This window comes from Anabrus simplex, chromosome 1, assembly GCF_040414725.1.
Source record: "Anabrus simplex isolate iqAnaSimp1 chromosome 1, ASM4041472v1, whole genome shotgun sequence".
Classification (NCBI taxonomy): domain Eukaryota; kingdom Metazoa; phylum Arthropoda; class Insecta; order Orthoptera; family Tettigoniidae; genus Anabrus; species Anabrus simplex.
In genome coordinates this window covers 245,508,040-245,531,818 of record NC_090265.1, presented here as the reverse complement: position 1 = coordinate 245,531,818, position 23,779 = coordinate 245,508,040, and the positions used below count along the sequence as shown (strand labels likewise).

Sequence of the window (23,779 nt, the reverse complement as noted above, 5' to 3'; positions counted from 1 at the left end):
AATATTTTTTTTGAAAAGTACACCAATGAAATAGTACGTAAACGTATTACATTGTGGTATGTTGCCTTGTTTTCTACCATTAAAAAATATTTAATAGTGCCTTTCCGCAAGGCGAGTGAAACGGCCTCTGACGTAAGCGGCGCGCTGTGACGTCACGATCCAGTACCGCATGGAGCTCTACCAGCCGTTGTGCATCAGCCGTTGCTAAAAGCCGATTGTTTATTATTCATGATCGCGAATAATTTCGAAATGACAGAAGAAACGTTCGAAACAGCACAGTCAGACAATCTACCATGTGTAGATGTCATCATTCTTGAAAAATGTGACTTTTGTGGCCGCAGAAATTCGCGGAAAACAAGCAAGTTTGTAAGTGGCGTCTTTTATATACGTGCAATGTACTGTAACCCATAGTATTAGGATAACAACGAACCTGGATAGATATCACATCACTTTCAACATTTCCTTCTAGACTGATTCCCCTATTAAAGAATAACATTACATTTTCGGGCTTTCAGCATTAGTTAAGTAAGAAATCGGATTTCAGCACTAACATAAACATATAGCTAGCATTATAGTACTAGTCCGCTTCTGTGGTGTAGTGGTTAATGTGTGCCACTCCCGGAGGCCCTGTTTCGATTCCCGGCTCTGCCATGAAAGTTGAAAACAAATAGTACGAGGGCTGGAACGGGCTCTACTCAGCCTCGGGAGGTCAACTGAGTAGAACGGTTTCGAATCCCACCTCAGCCATCCTCGAAGTGGTTTTTCGTATTTTCCTACTTCTCCTCCAGGCACCTAAGGCCACGGCCGTTTCCTTCCCTCTTCCTTGTCTATCCCTTCCGATCCTTCCATCCTCCAACAAGGCCCCTGTTGAGCATAACAGGTGAGGCCGCCTGGGCGAGGTAATGGCCCTCCTCATCAGTTTCATCACCATACTCAAAGTCTCACGTTCCAGGACACTGCCCTTGAAGTGGTAGAGGTGAAATCCCTCGCTGAGTCCGAGAGAAAACCAACCCTGAAGAATAAACTTATTAAGAAAGAAAGAAAGAAGGAAAGAAAGAAAGATCATAGTACTATAGGGCTATAATCTATCATTCCCCCCCCCCCCAAAAAAAAATATGGTTGGGACAACTGGCCTACCCACTTCCGGGGCCCATGAAAGAGAATTAAATATCTTTGTGGAGGGAAAAAATTAAACATGATAAAGATAAATATGACTTCATCTAGTTTTCACAAGTCGGGCTGAGTGGTTCAGACGGTTGAGGTGCTGGCCTTCTGACCCCAACTTGGCAGGTTCGATCCTGGTTCAGTCCGGTGGTAGTTGAAGGTGCTCAAATACGTCAGCCTCGTGTCGGTAGATTTACTAGCACGTAAAAGAACTCATGCAGGACTAAATTCCTGCACATCGGCGTCTCCCAAAAATCGTAGAGGTAGTTAGCGGGGCGTGAAGCCAATAACATTAATTACATTTGGCTTTTAACAAGCTGAGCATATCAGGAAAGAAAAGTGTCCTGGTGACATTTTAGTCGCTCAATACAGGAATGTCTTTGGGTGCTGTGACTTTTACCTTTTTTTTGCTTTACGTCACACCGTCACATATAGGTCTTATGGCGACGATGGGACAGGAAAGGCCTAGGAATGGGAACAAAGCGGCCGTGGCCTTAGGTACAGCCTCAGCATTTGCCTGGTGTGAAAATGGGAAACCACGGAAAACCATCTTCAGGGCTGCCGGCAGTGGGGTTCAAACCCCACTATCTCCCGGATGCGAGCTCACAGCTGCGCGCTCCTAACCGCACGGCCAACTCGCGCGGTATTTTTACCCTTCGGTTTATTGACTTGGCTTGTATAACCTAAAACTTAGGCTAAGTTGGATAATATTTTTAACACCTACATCACTATTTTCACCTGTGTGCAATTATGTTATTTATTTCATTAATATTATGATAATTATTATAATTGAGCATTGTTTACTTATAAGACCCCAACAGACAAGCATTGGTTTTGTGTAGAGTTATACATTTGTTAAATTCACGTTGTTTCCTTTCATGATGTACACGCCTATTCTTTGTTACATTATAGAGTATTTAGATATAGCCTAGATTTCTTTACCAATTAAGCTCTTCAATAAAGACATACATAACTGCCCCATGCCAAGATATATTCGTAGAATTAGAGCTGTCAAAATGGTTCATAACCCCTTTGATTTATTATCTTGACATGGATCACCCAAAACATAGGTTAGGTTTGGAGAATACTTTAATAATCAGCATTATTTAATGCACTGTTTATTACTTTCATATTCCAAGATGTAATTGAAGCATTTAAATAAAGCATCATACATTAAAATTTAAAGTTTTACCACTAGAACAGCTGACATGGAAAAGTGATTTGAAAATTCAAACAAATTCATCTTACGTTAACATCTTCAAAAAAATAAACTGTAGACTTTTCCGATATATCACCAGCATTTCTCCGGCTCGCCAAAATCCATTTCTCCCTAGTTTTAGCGTCTTTGGAACATTTATGAACAATTTGTTTGGGATGGTAAGCGATGTGCTATTGCACATCGGAACTCTACACCATTTATAAGTTTTCAGCCTCACTGTCTGTGCATTATTCATTTTAAGTCTAAAATATACCACTCAGATTATTATCCAATGTATAGACCTCGAATTTAACCATACCAGACACTAACATAAAGTAGAAATACGCGAAGTGTATCCTGCTTCTCACAGCACACTATGTGTTATTTCGTCTGCTAATTCAGTCAACCTGTACGATGACGTCAGACCAATGAGATCGCGTACTTGCGTGACGTGACATTTTCGTAGATTTTTATCATGTTTGGAGTTATTATTTGTACATTCTGATCACATTTTTGAATTCTGCATGAAATTTTGAATCAGATTAGCATATTTTTAATTAAAACCCCGGATCATGCATGTTCCCTATTGTATGCCTCAGCTAGCTAGGTTGTCTGAATGCCAGTTAAATGCTGTTACATATATCATCGTATCAGTTGACATCTAAAAATGATGATAAAATCAAATTGCTTCAAGAATTCTATTGGACGATCGGCTTACCAGATGTGAATTCTATTTATCAGGTCATTCCATCGAGTTTCATACCATGATTAATTTTATGCCTGACGTTATACTATTTGATACACCACATGATCGCGTTTAATTATAATCGTCATCTCCAGATTGTTCAGGCTCAAAATATTGACGTCATCTTATGTATGTTGATTGATACAATATCATTATATACTATCATAGGATGATTCGGCATACCTAAATTACATTGAACAACAACTGAGTCATTCTTGGATAATAATGTATTTATTCAGATAAAATTCCTAACTTTGCCTAGACGAGACCAAAGAGTTAAAATTAAGGTAAAATATCCGAACATGAAACGATAAAATTATTATTATTATTATTATTATTATTATTATTATTATTATTATTATTATTATTATTATTATTATTATTATTATTATTATTATTATTAATTTGAACCTATCCCAATGTAATGCAATGACTATTGGCTTTCATGGCTTATCGAATTTCAGTTGTTTATACGAACACTGGTTCACAATTGATAAATATTATTCTTTTCTTTCAGTTACAATTAATTAATGTTCATAAATCCTGATGTAATCATTGTATTACACAACGTAAACTTCTTAATACTCATGAGTATTGTGTCGTATTATATCGCACTCATTAATTTACATGAAAGTTTACTATTCAGATTTGCTTTCGGTACATAGTCCTATTACATTCTTCTGTAATGTGAGAATTAAAAAAAATGAACCTAAACTAGCCTACATTAAATGAAAATTGCCCTGAAGACGTTTGCACTCATAAAAGATCAAACGCATTGTCACAGGTGAACAATGTAGTGGAAGTGGAAAATGTTTATTGAAGACTTTATTTGTAAAGTGTGGTAGTATGTTTTATTTGTAATGACCTAACCTGTACTGTGTAATATTTGTAACATATGGTATTTGTAAATAGTAGATTTCAGTTCTGTACTTACTGGAACTATCCAGAAATGTTACTTGAATTTTTGAGCAGGGTGTGTTGTATTTTGTTGGTTATGTCTTCTAGAATTTATTTTCTGACTGTTCTGGAAATGGAAGGTTCGCGAGCGTGTGCATTTGAGAATGTTATTTAAAGTTCGCGACAGGAGTAGGAATTGTGATTGGAGAACCTAGAAGGGGATAGGCGGACTCATGCATTCTGATTGGCTACTCCAAGGCCAGGGTTTACCTATATATAGAGAGCAAGGCAGCGTTCGTGATAATTCGGTATGTCTTGTCTTGTCTTGTCTTGTCTTGTCTTGGTCTGAGTCTGTCTTGGTCTGTCTGAAGTTTTACGTCGCGTGCAACGCCTCGCTACCGGGATGGCCCACCTTCGGGTAAGCACTCTTACATTCAGTTCCGGCTAAAATTTCCGTAATGTTCGGTTGCTATTTCGTATAGGAGTCTGCCCTAGCCTAACCTAGATTCGTCAAATTAATTATTTATGACGCCTTAGCTTTTCAGCTGGGCTTGCCTGTTTGTTTTCGAAGCATTCCCATTTCTTGTTTCAGTAAATATGTAGATTGTAGTTTAATATATTTACCTTGGGGTTTGCCTCTGGTAGTTCACTGTCACTTGATGTATGCTAGAGTTTTGGAGAGTACGTGTACTTCACTGTAAATTGCATTGTACAACTGGATTTTGTAACTAGATGTATAGTTGGTTTGAAATATTGAATTTGTACCAAGGTATTATCAAAGATCCTCTAAGTTATGGTATCACAGAGAATATAGTTCGTAAGTTGCAAGTTGGTGGATTTGGTTCGGAATGTATTTGTAAAATTTCACTTGTAAATAATATTTGTCAAATTTAAGGATCACGGTTGATTTATTTCAGAATCTGCAATCTAAGCCATGTCCATGCCCTCGGTAGGTCCTACCTGCTTCCACCTTCCTGGTTTATTATCCACTAGTTGGCCCTACTTATTTACATGTTATTGTCGGCGGAGATCTGCGTAGTCCAGCTGATGTTCAACTGTGTGTGAAGTTTTTTGGTACTGTGTAAAGACACCTTCCCCCCCCTTATTGTGTTTAGTGCTTGGTTTTGTGTAACCACTGTAGGGGCGGTAACATTTGGTAGCAGAGTGTGGTTTCGATCCACGGACCTCTGGGTTATGGGCCCAGAATGCGGCATGGGCTCATTAGTTGGATACCGGACCTTTTCCAACCACTGTAGGAGCGGTAACAGCATAATAATGTGCACACATATCTCCGAGGATCTATCTTATCGACAAATTCATGAATGATATGATGAATGAATGACATGAAATAATAACAAGAAAACAAAATCATACTCAAGAAATAAAATAAATGAATCTCATAACATCTAATCTGTGAAACAAACTATAACTCACCATATAATCTCGAATACCACCCGCACTGTTTTTTTGAAAATATCGCTTCCAAAATTGGGTGTGAGTTTTATTTAAAATTTTGGGAAATTTATCTTTCCAAATGCGCGTAAATCAGGCATCACCGCCGGCACGGCTTGGCAACAATGCTCTCTCCGCTCTCGCTATACGCTACTTCCGCGCTTGGCTTCAGTCTCACACATGTTCTTAGAGAATTAACATGAATTCCATAAAGCATTTGTGATCTTTTACTGCGAGTGAGAAACTGAAAGTAGTTTGGGAAGCCGAAATTATTGGAAATTGTGCCGCCAGTAGGAAATGTGATATTGACGAGTCGTGTATTCACGATTGGAGAAAGAAGAAAAATATGCTATTAACATGTAGTGGTGATCGTAGAGCTTTTCGTGGACTGAGTGTACAATTTCCAGAGATTGAAAAAAATCTTTATAAATATGTTGCAGAAAGGCGGGGATTGGGATATGGTGTGTCAACCGAAATGTGTCAACTAAAGGCATTAGAGATCACAAAGGAACTTTCAACGGAAGGGTTTAAGGTAAGCCGAGGATGGGTTTGTAATTTTTATAAAAAGAAATGGGTTGAGCGTACGAAGGTGTACCTCAATTTCACAGTGCCTGCCTGGTGCCTACGATGAGAAGTTATTGTCGTTTCAGCGTCACATAATTCGGTTGCAGAAGGAAAATGCATATTTGCTTTCCCAAATTGGCAATGCAGATCAGATGCCACTCTACTTTGAAATGCCAGTGGACAGGACTGTTAATGTTCAGGGTGCGAAAAGTGTTACCATTAGAACAGGTGTTAATGAAAAACAACGGTGTACGGTAATGTTGTGTATTCTCGCTGACAGAACCAAATTGCCACCGTACATTGTTCTCAAGCAAAAGATGCTTCCTAAAAAACTACGTGGTAGTGTTATCATCAGATCTCAGAACTCCGGCTGGAGGGACAGTTCACTTGTGGAAGAATGGGTAAAGTGTGTGTGGCAATGTCGCCCTGGTGCATTATTGGGACAAAAGAGCTTGCTTGTTCTCCACAGTTACCGCAGCCACACAACAGATGCTGTGAAGAAACATATCAAGGATGGGAAAAACGACCTAGCAGTCATTCCGGGCAGGATGACGTCTATGCTACAGCCGCTGGATGTCTGCGTGAACCGTCCATTTAAAGCAGCCTTGAAACAGCTCTATACAGAATGGATGGCGGCTGAAAATCACACACTGACGCCTACTGGTCATATTCAGTGCCCAGAAGTTCAGCTCCTGTGTTCATGGATTTTGACGGCATGAATAGTAAATAATCGTAAATAATTTTGACATCACTTTTTTTAAAATTTTCTTCTTTCAAAATAAGGGTGCCGGTCTTATTCGGTGGCAGGTGGTATTCAAGATTATATGGTACTTCAATAATAACTATGACTAGGTTATAATCAAATAAAAGATCAAGTATCCTCACAGGTGTGTGTGGTAACTACATAACTAATAATGAGATTGCTCACATTTCATCTCTTTATCAATCATTTACATGTAAAATGTGTAGCGGTGATGATCATTCACATGAAGATCTAACTTAGCAGGCAAATAACCGAACATTAAACTATCGGTAGCTTACGAATTGAAATCACAACATCAGCATCTTCTATTATGCACGATACAAATACACCATATAGGTTCGAGCGACAATCTTACTTATCCAAGATCAATATAAATCTGATATAAATTCGAATGATTTCATTTGCACTCTATAACTTATTAACACACACTAGTTACATTAGGGCATACTATGTGCCTTTCACACACCTCGAAGAAAAATTCAGTATCAGTATGAACTTACCCGTCATTTGTATCAACACTATTATTCACCAATACATTATTTTCATTATTATATTACGTTAACGAAGACCAACTAACATAAATTCACATGCAGAATATCAATTATAAACTCAACATTACATTACATTCATGATTTACCCGTGTGATATGTGTCAAAGACCAAATATAGTATGTAACACACAACATAAATGCACCATAATTATCAGTAACTTGGATAATATTAAACCATTAGATACAAGAATCCGATTCCTGGTATTCGCATGAAATAACGCTCACCATCACACATGTTGGTATTTCCTTCCATGTTAATAATATATCTTAAGAAAGATCCACATAAATTACAATCAAACCAATGCATATCATACACGGATTTCCCTACACTGTTCATCAATAATCATTGATATCACTATATATTAACACTACCGAGATTGGCACATCACAATAAAATAATCACGCACACACTAATTAATATTGTTGAATTTAGAAATCGCTTTCAGATAAGTACATATCACAACGTCTTACTTATCAATATCACTAGCAATAGCTTTTTATGTGTTTGCTCCATAACCAATTAAACTACTTCAGGACATCTACACTAATTATAAATTACATACTATGTCTACAAAGATAGAGGAAAGTCTACAAGAAGAACATCATTTCACAGTTAGAATATTATAAATTTCTGACTTGAAAGCCATGTCCAGGTTGCTCATGGCTTTGTACCTCCTCTTCTGTCCACAAGGCTTACGACGATTGGAGCTCACCTTTACATTTTAGCCTTCCATTTTGTTACTCTGGATTATATTCCAATTTAACATTGTGTGTCCTCTTGTAGAACGAGCCTGAAACAATCTTTGTTGATAATATTATGCTTGTATACAATGATTTGCTTTAGCTAGTTAATACCAATCCTTCTGCTTGCAGTCAATCTGAACATTACAATAAAATTGAAATTATTAAGGGTTCACCTTTTCAATACAATGACATTTATTAGTGTGAATTAATCACATGTCGTTTACATAAGGTACTAATTTCGGCACTTATGTTGTGCCATCAGCCATAGAGTCTAATTGGGCTATCACAAACAATCTTAAAGCAATTTAAAACACATGTTAACACCTGAATAGATGAATGTTAAATCAAATTAAAAACTTCTCTAAAATTGATGACGACTTTGTTGTTTTATGCACATATGTATAGTCCAGCTTCAAGCATGTGTCTCTCTTGTTAAATATAAGCTGTGGAATTTTATATTATATTGTCTATATGAAGTTGAAACTTGTTTGGTCCACAAGTTAGGTAGTTCTGAAAAGACAAATAGTCATGTGAAGGTCTAGTTTGACCAAAGATTTTTACGATTTGCACTTCAATATATGGCTTGGAACATGAAGAAGAAATTAAAAGCCGAATTAGGCAAAAAGTAGAAAGGAAGGAAAGAATAGAAATGAACAGAAATGACTAGAAACGAGCTCACTTCGAGCAGACTGGAGCGGCAAGATTCATAATGCTAATATTCCTATCTGGCCTGTTATTAACTACAAACCCAGCCCTCTGTACAAAGTTTCTCAATTTGTCCAACGTTTCCTAACCGAGAACTATAATTTTCTCTCCAAAAAATCCATCAAAAACACCACCGAATGAATTTAAAAGAGTCATTCCTTTGACATAGTAAATATATATCCAAGTATACCCACAGCAAGGTTTTTTTTTCCCTCATCAAAAATAATTTAAACAAACACAATTCTCTTAGCGAGAGCCTCCGTGGCTCAGATGGCAGCGCATCGGCCTCTCACCGCTGGATACCGTGGTTCAAATCCCGGTAGCTCCATGTGAGATTTGTGCTGGACAAAGCGGAGGTGGGACAGGTTTTCCTCCGGGTACTCCGGTTTTCCCTGTCATCTTTCATTCCAGCAACACTCTCCATACTCATTTCATAGCATTTATCAGTCATTAATAAATCACTTTGGGAGTGGCGACCCCATCGTACTAACAGCCTATATCTGCTTCATTCATTCCATCCCTGACCCGGTCAATGACTGGAAAACAGGTTGTATGTTTTCATTTCAGTTCTCTTAGCAGACTTCATTTCCCTCCTAAAACTAGTCATTAATAACAATTTCTTTATATCTGATAAAACATCTACCAACAAAATAGACTTGCTATGGGGTACCTGCTTCGGGAATTCTAGCGGATATTTACTAAGATTATCTAGAATATACAAAAATCAATGATAACACCTTTCCAAATATTCTTATATGGGCCAGATACGTTGACGATACATTTGTTATTATGAATGATGAAGTTAAGAATGCTACTTCCACCCTGCAGGATCTAAACAACATCGATGCCCACATTAAATTTGTGCTTGATTCTGAAACTAATGAAGTAATTAACTTTTTAGATTTAATTATTACTAGAAATCCTTCTGATTTGACATATAAAAATTTTTAGAAAACATACACAAACTGCTAATACTATCCATCAAATCTCCATACATCCCCAAACACACAAATGTGCAGCATTTAATAGTATGGTCTACCGTGCCTTCATGATACCTATGACAAAGAAAGACCTCAACAACAACTCAATATTATAAGGGCAATCGCCAAATTTAATGGCTTTTACAGATCATTTATAGAGCACATAATCAATAAATTTAGGCACTGGCTTAAGACCACTCATACAAAAGGAAACCTAAAGCTACTATTTCAGCTATTTTTACTTTCAACAGTGATGTCTATAAAATTACTAATCTCTTACAAAAACACAACGTAAAAATTCACTTTAGAATTAATGACAGGACTTCAGAAATTTTATACAATTCATCATCTCTTAATACCTTACGCCATAATGTAGCCAGATCAATGATAGCTAACGCTTTGAGAGGACAAGGTTATAATGTCTATGAAGAAATACATGGTCTCTCCAACAGAGGAAGCAACCGACGCATTGACATTATTGCTTTTAAGCCATCCTGTTCTGAAGGTTTCATCATTGATCCAACAATTAGATTTATGACATATTTAAACATATGACATGTTTTAATAACTTCATTGATCTAACTTAGGAAACTTTTGGAAGCACAGTGCCGATCTACTCTTCAAGAACTTGCTCCGTAATACATTTATATATTTGATCTGCAACTTTCTTCATACATTTTGTGGATCTATTGACAATCAGTGCTAATTCCTAAAATTATGCAGTGCCTCATACACTTCAGCTGAACTCTTCAAGAATTTACTCTGTGCTACATTTAGATACGTATTTGATTCTGGACTTCTTCACACACAGTGCTCTCTAACACATCTAACTTAACAGACTTTAGAAGCACAGTGCTAATCTACTCTTTGGGAATTTGTTCCGTAGTACATTTGCGTATTTGATCGGCGACTTCTTCATAATTTTTGTATCTGTCGACGGGCAGTGCTATTCCCTAAAATTATACAGTGTCTCATAAACTGCAATTGAACTCTTCAAGAATTTGCTCAGTAATATATTTGGATACGTATTTGATTACGGACTTCTTGCCGTACAGTGCTCTCCAACACTTATGTCTTACTAACGTTCATGATTGACGTACAGTATCCTTAAAATTGTACAGTGCCTTATAAACTGCATCTGACAGTATCATCTAAAATTCATATTTTTACCTGTGCATCTTTCAACACACAGTACTCCCTAAAGATTTTTAGTGCTTCACTATCAGGAACCTACAGAATTCTTTATACTTAGCAATTTATTTATCTGTGCACTGTTTTACACCTATTTGTGATAGGCTGATGATGACCAAAAATACTGATCGAAACCGGTACCAATTTTAATTAAATAGGAATGTAAACTTACATTTCTTACTTTAATAGTATTGAAAGGTTGAACCATTTTATACTTTCTTTTAACTTATTAGTGAAGAGTGTTTTAATTCAACTGATAGCGATATGCTTGTGATATGAAACTTGGACGGTTATTAGATTTTAAGACTGTAGTATGTGACAAACTAAAAAAAATGTTTTTTTTAATAATTGTGATGTGCTATTTTGATAATTTAAACAACTGAGGATGATCCATGGATTGAAACTAGTATTGAAATTTAGATATAAATAAATTTTACAACATAGGCAGTATTGATTAGATGGGAACATCACAAAACTTTGTAATTTTGAGTTACATTTTGTCTGGTGGTTATATTATAGTTTTGTGCATTGCCTCCAAATGTACAGACTCTGTCAGTGAAGTTGGTAGCCTTTGGTTGAGAAAATAAATCGTTAACAGTTAATGGATGTAACAGCACTACCAGATGAGGCATTTGATGGAGACCACAGAGTAGTGGTAACGAAGTTGAAAATACGTAAAATGGTGAAAGTAAAAGAAATAAGACAGAAGAAAATAAAAGTATTGGAAATTAAAAGATAAAAGAACTCAGGAGAAATTTCAGGAGGAATTAAAATATCATCTACCTATATCAGGAATAGAAAGTGTAGAAGAAGAATGGGCCATATTTAAAAACACATTTCTAAGCTGTGCAGGGAAGATTTGTGGCAGAACTTCAGCGAGAGTGAAGGAAAAGGAGACACCTTGGTGGAATAAAAAGGTGAAGGAGGTTGTTAAACAAAAGAAGAAAGCATAGCAAGAATGGAATAGAGATAGGAAAGAAAGAAGTAAGATTAAGTATCAGGAAATTAAAAGTAAGTGTAAAAAAGTGGTAAATGAGGAAAAGAAAAAATGTTGGGAAAGATTCACACAAGAGTTGGAAAAGGTTGTAAATGGTGGAAAAAGGATGTTGTATGGCTTGATGAAAAATAAAAGAAAAGAAAAAATATACACAAAACAAGTGAAGGAGGAAGAGAGTGGAAATATAATAGCAGACCCAGAGAAGATAAAGAATAGTTGAAAAGATTATTGTGATAAACTCCTGAATGTGAGAAATGATGCAGAAGAGAGTGTAGTGCTAAATCAAGATGATGCAGAAATGGAGAGTGATATTGAAATGGCAGAGGTGGAGTTATGTCCTGACTCCAGTGTGGAGAACAGTTCGGTTCAGAAACCAAACTGGATTAAGACAGGGAAGTGTATTGTCTCCACACATCTTTATAATGGGATGTTACGGATGGTGTTTAATTCATTATTTAAATCTTTTTTAGACATAGGGGTTTTGAAGCCACGGAAAATTAGGCTGTTATAAGTAGCACGTTTATGTGCTTGACGGTGCGAAGAATCTTGTCGTATTGTGGTTGTAGTTTGGGTTGGTTTTCTGAAAATTTTGTAAGATAAAGAAGAAGGATGTCTAGTAATGGTTAAGTCTAGAAAATTAAGAGTTTTGTTGTGTTCTGATTCGAGGGTGAATTTAATGTTAGAGTCAATGTTGTTGAGGAGAAGAAGTGTAGAGGCTGCGTTGGTTGATTCTTCGTTTAAAATGTGTCATCGACATATCTGGCCCAAAAGAGGATGTTAGAGAAATTATTATTATTATTATTATTATTAATTTTTGTGTTTTCTAAGAAGTCGAGGTAAATTTCAGGTAGAATGCCTGAAGCTGGTGAGCCCATAGCTAAACCATCTTGTTGATAAATGGTGTTGTCAAATGTAAAATTATTATTATTGAGAACCAATTTTAAGATTGACATGAAGTCTTGAATTTCTAGTTTACTCAGATTACTGAATTTGTTTAATTTGTTTATTATGGGGAATAATTTGGAAATTGGAATACTAGGGTATATGTTTACGATGTCAAAAGAATGGAGAGAAAAGTTTGGTTGGATGTCAAAGTTCTTTAATTTGTCAATTAATTCAGAAGTGTTTTTGATAGATATGTTGGATAAAAATCGAAAAGTACATTTTTGTGAACTAAGCAAATACTTGATCATTAATCTATCCTTCAATCTCCGTCAGCGTATGAAACTACAGCACTTGACGTAAAACACCGCGCCTATCTTCTGGAGCTTGCAACTTACTTCGGTTGAGCTGCTCGTCTTCGGCTTCTTCATGACTTTAGATCTTCATATTTGGATTGTGTTGTGACTTTGTGCCTGACGGTGCATGCAGTCTGGCTCATTTAACTGTTCTCTGCTTTTCGTGAACATTGTGAGACAGTGCCAAACATTGCGTGTGCCATGCTGATGCTCGGAAGATTACGCATTACTTCTTTTAATTGACTTACATTCCACCTCGTCTGAATTTTACATTTCCTACCCCCGTCATTTTTATATCACCTGTTCAACTGATATTGTGTGGACTTGACTGTTAATTTCTTTCTTACTTATGCATTGTTTTTCGAGTTATAATCGGCTAATGATGACCCAGCCTGGGGTCGAAACCGGTACCATTTCCACTTTTAATTAAATAAGAATGTAATCTCTATATCTCTTATTTATTTGTATTGAATAGGTTGAACTACCATATTTATTATTTCAATTTAAGTGTGATACTTTTTAATACGGAACAATGAAATTTTTATCTTTAAATGCACAAGCTAACCAAGCTAAACAAAAAGCCTTCTCTTACATGGGCCTTAAGATCAAGATCGCTAAATTAGGAAAAGATATAGACTTCCTAAAACAATGCATTTCCTATAATCTTTCCCCCAAATTTCTTCAATGTTGCATCAGGAAAACCCATTCTTCTCCTCACATATTAAAAACCCAAAGAAAAACCAACAAAATTTGGTTAAAAAACGAAATTCGTTTCTTACACAAGAAAAAATCGTATTTAAACAACAGATTATACGAAACATCTAGAAATTGCTAATCTTCTCCCAAGTGTTCAATGGAACCTCTTCCTAGCTCAAGTTGACAATAAATTATTTCATGAATTGTCAATTAAGCAACCAACTCTTGAGAAAAAACTCAACATTCTTAAGAACAATTCCTCACATAATTATCAGTTTAAGAAAATTATCACATCCTCCAAAACCATTGAACAATTCCATCCTCCTATAGTCAATTTATCTAAAACAACTCTGAGTGGTGATGAAAACTTAATTCTTTCGAAGGGCCTCAAACACAATTGGCCCAACCTCAACACTTTCAATATAGCCACCAATTTAATCATTGAATCTGAAGTAGCCATTAACAAAATGCCAACAGAAGAACAAGATGAAATCAGATATGAAGTAAAAAGAAAACTTGAAAATATCTTCATCAATAATAACAAAAACACTTCTTCTAAAAATTATAATATTAATAATAATAATAATTTTAATAAATTAATTAATGACAAACTCATTTTAGATCTTAAAAAGAAAATCAATGACAGTAACCTCATTATCACCAAATCTGATAAAGGCAACACCACCGTCATAATGTAAAAAACTGACTACATAGCTAAAACTAAAAATTTCTTAAATGACTCTTCTTTTTCTATAGTAAAAAAAGACCCAACCAATAAAATCCAACGCCTACTCAAAGAAACCTTGAAAAACACTTCCTTTCTCCTCACTGATCAAGAAAAAACGAAATTAACATGAACCCAGGCCTACCCACTGCCAAAGCCCTCCCAAAAATTCATAAAACTAACATTCCCATCCGTCAAATAATCATTTACAGACCCAGTCCCTTATACAATACTTCTAAATTCATCCAAACATTTTTACTAAAAAACTTTCGATTTTCATCCAACAAATCTATCAAAAACACTTCTGAATTAATTGACAAATTAAAGAACTTTGACATCCAACCAAACTTTTCTCTCCATTCTTTTGACATCGTAAACATGTACCCTAGTATTCCAATTTCCAAATTATTCCCCATAATAAACAACAAATTAAACAAATTCAGTAATCTGAGTAAACTAGAAATTCAAGACTTCATGTCAATCTTAAAATTGGTTCTCAATAATAATAATTTTACCTTTGACAACACCATTTATCAACAAGATGGTTTAGCTATGCATTCACCAGCTTCAGGCATTCTAGCTGAAATTTACCTCGATTTCTTTAGAAAACACAAAAATTAATAATAATAATAATTTCTCTAACATCCTCTTTTGGGCCAGATATGTCGATGACACATTTTAAACGAAGAATCAACCAACGCAGCCTCTACACTTCTTCTCCTCAACAGCATTGACTCTAACATTAAATTCACCCTCGAATCAGAACACAACAAAACTCTTAATTTTCTAGACTTGACCATTACTAGACATCCTTCTTCTATATCTTACAAAATTTTCAGAAAACCAACCCAAACTACAACCACAATACGACAAGATTCTTCGCACCGACAAGCACATAAACGTGCTACTTACAACAGCCTAATTTTCCGTGCCTTCAACACCCCTATGTATAAAAAAGATTTAAATAATGAATTAAACACCATCCGTAACATCGCTAAAATCAATGGCTATAACAACTCCTTCATAAACCGTATCATCAACAAATTCTAAAACTTATTTACCTAAAGACAAAACCAAACCCATTGCATTTTCCACATTCACTTTCACTCAAGAAGTTTATAAAATAACTAATGTTCTTAAAAAACATAACATGAAAATTTCCTTTAGAACCAATAACGGAAATGTTGATATATTACACAACTCTAAATCACTAAATAAATCTAATGCTTTTTCAAAATTTGGAGTATACAGATTCAAATGTAACAACTGCAGCTCCTCGTACATCGGTCAAACTTGCCGCAACTTCAACATCAGATACTCCGAACATATCAACGCCATTAAATACAACAGATTCTCCGCCATAGGACAACACATACATGACTCCAAGCACAATTTCACCAATATTGAAAAAGACATGAAAATACTTAAAATCATTAACAAAGGCCCCCTCTTAAACACTACTGAAAATTGTTTTATTCACCTTGACCAATACTTCAACCCCAATTTCAACTTAAACGACATTTCTGAAAAACCCAACATCCTATTTGACTTCCTAATTCTTCTTCTCAAAAATTCTAATTTTCAAAACCTGAATTCAATTTTCCATGCCTTACAAAGTTCCTACCCACATTTTATACCTCCAGTAACCCACCCTCCTAACCCACCCTAAACTACCCCTCCTTCATCCCTATCTTATCCTCTCTCACCACCTTTCAACTCTAAACCCTTTTAATCTTTTCTTATCCACTAAGCTTCTTTCTTTATTAATTTATCCTATTTTTCTTTTCACCGCTAAAAAAAACCCTACATTGCCACCTTCATTTTGGGCCCTCACTTTCAAATTTAAACTCATGCCTTGCGTCCGCCAACTTTGACTACTTCAATCACGACCTGAATACTTTATATTCAAGAAATAGCACACTGTGCATACACGTTTTCATTTGTTTCCGGTATTGCGCTTTTTACCATTTTTTCTATTCACTATTGTTTTTTCACGTCAACTGTTCTAAAAATCTTCAAGATCATAATTACGTATTCAATTATATTGAATTATAAGTATATATATAGGTACATTTTTGTGAACTAAGCAAATACTTGATCATTAATCTATCCTTCAATCTCCGTCAGCGTATGAAACTACAGCACTTGACGTTGTAAACACCGCGCCGATCTTCTGGAGCTTGCAACATACTTCGGTTGAGCTGCTCGTCTTCGGCTTCTTCATGACTTTAGATCTTCATATTTGGATTGTGTTGTGACTTTGTGCCTGACAGTGTATGCAGTCTGGCTCATTTAACTGTTCTCTGCTTTTTGTGAACATTGTGAGACAGTGCCAAACATTGCGTGTGCCGTGCTGATGCTCGGAAGATTACGCATTACTTCTTTTAATTGACTTACATTCCACTTCGTCTGAATTTTACAGTGCCTACCCCCGTCATTTTTATATTGCCTCTTCAACTGATATTGTGTGGACTTGACCGTTAACTTCTTTTTTACTTATGCATTGTTTTTCGAGTTATAATCGGCTGATGATGACCCAGCCTGGGGTCGAAACCGGTACCATTTCCACATTTAATTAAATAAGAATGTAATCTCTACATCTCTTATTTACTTGTATTGAATAGGTTGAACAACCATATTTATTATTTCAATTTAAGTGTGATACTTTTCAATACGGAACAATGAAATTTTTATCTTTAAATGCATTGCTGATGTCGAGGAATACTACGCAGCCTGAAATCTTTTTCATTACAGCTGTTCGTAAAGTGCCATCAACAGTATTCACGTTAATGAAAGAGCCAGGGGTCATGACAAAACCTCTTTGGAACTGGTTCAAAGGGATGTTTTCCCTTACAATTTTATCGAGGATCTTACTTAATATGTGGCGAATAATAGAGCAAATGCTAATCGGTCTCCATTTGGACAGATCATTCTCTTCTCCGCCTTTATGTATAAGAACAGTTCTCGCTGCCTTATTATTATTATTATTATTATTATTATTATTATTATTATTATTATTATTATTATTATTATTATTATTATTATTCATTGTATGTTAATTTTTTCAGGTATTATATTATGATGCTTAGGAAATGAAATGTTAATTTATATTGTGTTTTATAATAGATATGTTATGTACAGTATGATAGCACAGTAGAATAGTGATTTGTTTTGTCTCTTTTTTTATTCAGTATTCAAATATTGTTATTTTATTTTATGTATTTTACTGGTTAAGTGTAAGACAGGGACATGTGTCCCTAACTTTGCCAGTTAAAATGAACCATATCTATCTATCTATCTATCTATCTATCTATCTATCTATCTATCTATCTATCTATCTATCTATCTATGTCTTCAGGTGCAGGTTAGAAAACAATTGTCACTGTTGATCTGACTGTCTCATCCTTGGCTTTGACAACATGAAATTTACCGAGGTATGAGCGATGCTGGTAATGCCATTCCTTATGCAGCCAGTTCCTGTTATGAATGTTGTGTGGCCAGGTTGAGTGCCTCAGACGGTTGAGGCACTGGCCTTCTGACCACATCTTGGCAGGTTGGATCCTGGCTCAGTTCGGTGGTATTTGAAGGCACTCAAATACATCAGCCTCATGTCGGTAGATTTACTGGCATGTAAAAGAACTCCTGCAAGATTAAATTCCCGCACCTCGGCGTCTCTGAAAACCGTAAAAGTAGTTAGTGGGACGTAAAGCCAATAACATTAAAAAATGGAATGGTGCGAAAATGTTGCTCATATCATCGGTTGGTGCAGGCATTTCAGTGGGCTTGGCAGACTGATATTTATTAGCAAATTTGGGCTCAGTGAGGAAAGCAACGAGAAACTACCTTACTCCTCATTTCTGTAGTACGTCTCTTCAGTGCGCCTGGACCACATATGACGGCTGATGGCGGAGCTGTTGAGGTCCAAAATAACCTCCGGGCTGAGCACTCAACATACACATACCTCAGCTGTGGGATGTCCAGTGTACAAGCTGGTAGTGTAGTCTGCGCCAGGGATGAGTAAGCTATGTCGTCCACCAGCAAAGAGCGCAATCTTGCCAAATCCGAGATTATGAGGGTTTTATCTACAGAAGAATCAGAAGATATATATTTTGATTTTAGTCATTTCGAGAATAATGATGATAGTAATCACAGTTGTTATAATCAAAGTGCAGATGTTGACCAACTAAGTGTGCAAAGCCTCAGATAAAGTAGCCGTACCTATCCTCCAATGTTCCGGTGGCAGGGTAATGTACAGTACTTAGTTAATTTGTGCACGATTTTGATGATGCAAATAATGGTATTACTCTAGGTCTGCTACAGAATGAAACAATGGCTTTGGACATTTTTCAATTATTTTTTCACGAGTTCCTACACGAGAAATAGCAAATGAAACAGATATTACATGTTTGTTTTGGAGGAAATCCCACGAGTTCAAAAAATGTTTACAACAGTGGAAACAAACTACTCTGAACACTTCCAAAGAAGACGTGTTTTGAAACATATATGCTACCTATTTTTTTGGAATTACTAGTTTTGGACCACCCTTGATAAATCAGCCTGGAAAGTTTTTGATTAAGTGATTTGATACCGTGATGCATGCCATGAGTATAGAATTCTCCATAATTGGTCATCAGCTTAGATGAATTGGCCATGTCCGTCGGATGAGTGATACCAGATTTCCACGCCAAATCAATCAATACTGGTCTGCATTTAGGGCAGTCGCCCAGGTGGCAGATTCCCTATCTGTTGTTTTCCTAGCCATTTCTTAAATGATTTCAGTGACATTGGAAATTTATTGAACATCTCCCTTGGTAAGTTATTCCAATCCCTAACTCCCCTTCCTATAAATGAATATTTGCCCCAATGTGTCCTCTTGAATTCCAATACTATCTTCATATTGTGATCTTTCCTACTTTTAAAGATGACACTCAAACTTATTCGTCTACTAATGCCATTCCATGCCATCTCTCCGCTGACAGCTCGGAACATACCACTTAAAAAACAGATCGGATGTAAGGCTTTTCAGATGTTTGCTGTATTAACCAGCATTTCTTCTTAGGTCTAACACTAGACTCATCAGAGTGGGATGTGTCAGACCCTACCCACTGATGCTGGGGTGTATGCAGGTAATTCCTTCCTTGGAATTTACATACCACTTAGTCGAGCAGCTCGTCTTCTTTCTCTCAGTTCTTCCCAGGTCAAACTTTGCAACGTTTTTGTAACGCTACTCTTTTGTCGGAAATCACCCATAACAAATCGGGCTGCTTTTCATTGGATTTTATCCAGTTCTTGAATCAAGTAATTCTGGTGAGGGTCCCATACACTGGAACCATACTCTAGTTGGGGTCTTACCAGAGACTTATATGCCCTCTCCTTTACATCCCTACTACAACCCCTAAACACCCTCATAACCATGTGCAGAGATCTGTACCCTTAATTTACAATCCCATTTATGTGATTACCCCAATAACAGGACTTTTCCTATTTGTGAAACTCACAACCTGATTTTTAACCCAGTTTATCAACATACCATTGCCTGCTGTCCATCTCACAACATTATCGAGGTCATGTTGCAGTAGCTCACAATCTTGTAACTTATTTATTACTCTATACAGAATAACATCATCCACAAAAAACCTTACCTCTGATTCCACTTGTTTACTCATATCATTTATGTATCTAACAAAACATAAAGGTCCAATAATACTGTCTTGAGGAATTCCCTTCTTAATAATTATGTGGTCAGATAAAGCTTCACCTACTCTAATTCTCTGAGATCTATTTTCTAGAAATATAGCAACCCATTCAGTCACTCTTTTGTCTAGTCCAATTGCACTATTTTTGCCAGTAGTCTCCCATGATCCCCTCTATCAAATGCTTTAGACAGGTCAATTGCAGTACAGTCCATTTGACCTCCTGAACCCAAGATATCTGCAATATCTTGCTGGAATCCTACAAGTTGAGCTTCAGTGGAATAACCTTTCCTAAAAACGAACTGCCTTCTATCGAACCAGTTATTAATTTCACAGGCATGTCTAATATAATCAGAAAGAATGCCTTCCCAAAGCTTACATCACCCTTTCCTTTATACACAGGGGCTACTATAGCAACTCTCCATTCATTTGGTATAGCTCCTTCAACCAAACAATAATCAAATAAGTACTTCAGATATGGTACTATATCCCAACCCATTGTCTTTAGTATATCCCCAGAAATCTTATCATTCCAGCCACTTTTCGAGTTTTCAACTTTTGTATCATATTATAAATGTCATTGTTATCAAAGGTAAATTTTAATACTTCTTTATTATTAGTCTCCTCCTCTGTCTGGACATTATCGTTGTAACCAACAATCTTTACATACTGCTGACTGAATATTTCTGCCTTTTGAAGATCCTCACATACACACTCCCCTTGTTCATTTTTATTCCTGGAATGTCCTTCTTGGAACCTGTTTCTGCCTTAAAATAGCTATTCATACCCTTCTATTTTTCACTTATATTTGTATGATCAACCAGTTTTGCTTACCATCATGTTATCCTTAGCTGCCTTCTTTGCTATCAATTTCCTTGTAAGTTCTTTTAATTTCTCCTTACTTCCACAGCCATTTCTAACTCTTTTTTTCTTTCCAATCTGCACCTCCTTCTTAGTCTCTTTTCTCTAATATAATAAGTTGGGTGTATACCAGTTCTTACCACCTTTAATGGTACAAACCTGTTTTCACATTCCTCAACAATTGCTTTAAACCCATCCCAGAGTCTGTTTACATTTTTATTTGCCGTTTTCCAGCGATCATAGTTACTTTTTAGAAACTGCCTCATGCCTGCTTTATCAGCCATATGGTACTGCCTAATAGTCCTACTTTTAAGACCTTCCTTTCTATCACATTTATTTTTAACAACGACAAAAACAGCTTCATGATCACTAATGCCATCTATTTACTTCGGTTTCCCTATAGAGCTCATCTGGTTTTACAAGCACCACATTCAGGATATTTTTCCCTCTAGTTGGTTCCATCTCTTTCTGAATCAGCTGTCCTTCCCATATTAGCTTATTTGCCATTTGTTGGTCATGCTTTCTGTCATTTGTATTTCCTTCCCAATTGACATTTGGTAAATTCAGATCTCCCGCTACAATCACATTTCTTTCCATGTCGTTTCCCACATAGCTGATTATCTTATCAAATAACTCTGAATCCGTGTCAGCGCTACCCTTTCCCAGTCTGTACACTCCAAAGACATCAAGTTGCTTATTATCTTTAGAAATGAGCCTTACACCTAGAATTTCATGTTTCTCATCTTTAACTTTTTCGTAGCTTACAAATTCTTCTTTCACGAGAATGAATACTCCCCCTCGCACCATTCCTATCCTATCTCTACGATACACTCTCCAGTTCTGTGAGAAAATTTCTGCATCCATTATATCATTTCTCAGCCATGATCAACTCCTGTTACAATATCTGGTAAATACACTGAAGAAAATGGAAATTGCAACACCCAGAAGGAGTGGTGCTACATTGCTGCAATTCAACATGCAGGACGAGTGTTCGGTAGTGCTTTGATGATTATACTTTTAGGTCCCTCTGACCGCAAGTTTGGACAACAATCAATACAGAATGTGCCCACCACGAGCTGCAATACATTGATGAATTTGTCGAGGCATGGAGTCAATAAGGCCCTGGATCGCTTCCTGAGGAATTGTGGCCCATGCTTGCTGCACTGCATGGGTCAGTTGTTCCAGAGTTGTGGGTGGCTGAGAATGGTTGGCCAATTGTCGACCCATCATGTCCCACACATGCTCAATAGGACTGAGGTTCGGGGATCTGGCGGGCCATTCTAAGGTTTTGATGTCTTGGAGAGCTTCTCTGGAGATGCATGCAGTGTGAACCCGGGCATTGTCCTGCTGAAACATCCCATTAGCAATGTTCGCCATCATAAGGACAACCACTGGATTGAATACCCTATCAACGTACTGTCGAGCAGTCATAGTGCCCTCAACAAGCACTAATTGTGATTTCACATTAAAGCCATTAGCTCCCCAGACCATAATGCTTGGTGTTGGCCCTGTGTACCTCTCGACAATAAGATGTGGGCGGCCCTTCTCCCCAGTATGTCGGCGCACACGATTCCGGCGATCACTGTGGGCAAGACAGAAGCGCGATTCATCACTAAAGACGACCCTATGCCATTCGTCGACCCACGTCGATCTTTCTCGACACCAGGCCAGCCCTACACGTCTCTGTTGTGAGGTCAATGGAACACCTTCTTCAGGGACACGGGCTCATAAGCCAGCTGCATGCAGGCGATTACCAACTGTTTATTGTGTAACGTGGGATGCCACAGCTGCTCGAATTTGCTCTTCTCTGTCGTCGAGGCATGTTTGACGGGAACACTTCACTGCACAGACTGCAAGTCAGCTACGCTACACCAGAGTCCATATATTAGAGTTGATTCCTCCGCGACCAATCGCGTGGGGAGACCTGTAGCAACAATCCAATGGGTCTGAAGCTTTGATCGTTTACATACCTACATGGCATTGTTCCATATCTTGAAAATCAACACAAATGACCAATGCCTTCATGGTGTTGTAATTTCCATTTTCTTAAGTGTATTTAGCTATTAAATTACTTTATTCTATTCCTTTCTTTACAATACTTCTACAGTTCAACACTAACATTATAATGTCATTCCTACTTGATTTCCAGATCCCTGTACCCTTATCACTGCTCCCTAGACAACCCCATTTCCCTGAATGTACCTCCCTATTACACTTCAAATCAAATTTTCTAACTTATACGTACCACTGCGGTTTAAGTGAAGGCCATCTGAGTGCAGATCCCTTTCTCCTACCCACCCATTAGGATCTAGAATTTTCACTCCGTTTCCCACATACCCACTCCATGGTGTATAGTGAACTTCGTTCCGGCACCTGACCTCGTGGAGTACCCATGATGTGCTACAAGAACCAGCTTAAGCACACTATGAAGATGACAGGTCTCAATCCACAAACCAGGGACACACTTGTTCAAGACCGTTCAGTTTGGCTCCAGACCATCCCTGCTGCTGTCAATCTGTTTGAAGGGGAACGACACATATGTGAAGAGGCCAGGAGAGAAGCACGAAAACTCCGTGCAACATAACCATGCCGTCCTCCAACAATTCAGTGCAATCTG

The 23,779-nt window shown here is 37.0% G+C and overlaps 1 protein-coding gene across 1 annotated transcript in view; it reads left to right on the top strand.

The window, feature by feature from the left end:
• The window catches only part of LOC136862482 (testis-expressed protein 2), a 483,604-nt gene that overhangs the window by 261,413 nt on the left and 198,412 nt on the right, over positions 1-23,779 (top strand). The window lies entirely within an intron of this gene.